A 1,562-nucleotide genomic window follows, 5' to 3' on the forward strand; every position below is an offset into this window, starting at 1 on the left:
GGGCAGATCCCTCGTAATAGATGAATGCCTTCTTGTGGGAGTGAGTGAGTTCGCAGCTCTCACAGGACTGCATTAGTTACGTGAGAGTGGGCTGTTACAAACTGAGGTTCCTCCTGTGTTTCCTTTTTTTTGCATATGCCCACTTTCTCTTCCTTCCTCTGCTGTGCTGTGATCAGCAGGAGGCCCTCACCAGAAACGGAGCATATGCCAGTGCCATGCTTCTTGGACTTCCCAGCCTCCAGAATCATAAGCCAAGTAAACCACTTCTTTATAAATCACCTTGTCTCAAGTATTCTGTTACAGCAACACAAAACGGACTAAGATGGGCACTAACTGAAGAGTTTTGTATCACATATTAACGTCCACTAGAGGCATTGAACAACCAAGTAGACAAAATGACTTGGCTGGTCGACATAAATCAGACTGCCACTGGCCACATGAATTGGCATGATGAGCACATGAACAGAGGGCCCTGGTAGCAGAGACAGAGGCATCCAACCGGGAGACTGACTTCACAGCAAAGAGGTAGAATAGGCCTATGATACAAACACCACACCATCCATAAGCCAGCCTTATAGAATGCAGAAACAGCCAACATTTATCATTAAGCATTTGCTATCATTATGAATATCATTCATAATTAACAAAAGTTTCACATACAATAGCTCTCTGACCACTGCCTAAGTCCAGCTTCAGCGAGGGGTGGGTACCCAAAAAGGGATGGAGAGGGTCGGGGAAAATAACAAACACAGACGGAGACCTCAGTGCATCACTATGCACGTTCTCTCTCTGCGGGCTGTCAGTGCTTTGGGGCTGGAGCCCAGCAGAGCATGAGACAATGCCTTTTATTTAAATTTACAGCTCTGTAGGGGGGCTTTGGGTACTATTTTTATTACATCAGCAAGCTTGAGTCAATAATTCAAAAAGGACTGGGGAAGCCAGTTTTTTCCCTTCGTCAGCACGTCTCAGGTGATTAGCTCGTGCTTCCTCCTTCTGGTATCAGGTTATCAGATCGGGACCATCTTCTCATTGTCCTGAAGTTAACCTGTGACTTTTCATGTTGGCAAGCTGTGGTTAATATCTGCCCTATTAACAGGGTGCAGCTATTGCGGTTACAAAGTGATAGACAGTACTATCATATGACCTATGACTGTTGTTAAATGTAAGTACAAATTTGCTAAAAGGAACAATGATAACATTTAAATTCTAATGGGGGGGTCTAATGATTTTATGTTCTAATGGAACGAAAAGGAACAATGGATATTTGAGCAGCATTATCATGCACATTTTGAGGTTATGCATTGGCTGTGGCCATGTAATCTTGATCTAAATGTTGAAGTGTCCTTGTGCACAGCACCCTCCCTCACAAAACCAGGTGCACTCTCTTTTTCTTTTAAGATCTAATTTTGCAGGTTTAATAATTTTACAGCATATATTTTTATCCCAATACCTGATTCTTAATGATTTATTTAAAACTGGACACCACCAAGTAAAGGGGGTTCTACGGTTTTGTTCCCATATACTTAATTTGTCCCAATCATATAATTTCTCATTAATGCCAA

Source organism: Galeopterus variegatus, unplaced genomic scaffold (genome assembly GCF_000696425.1).
Source record: "Galeopterus variegatus unplaced genomic scaffold, G_variegatus-3.0.2 Scaffold3581, whole genome shotgun sequence".
NCBI lineage: Eukaryota > Metazoa > Chordata > Mammalia > Dermoptera > Cynocephalidae > Galeopterus > Galeopterus variegatus.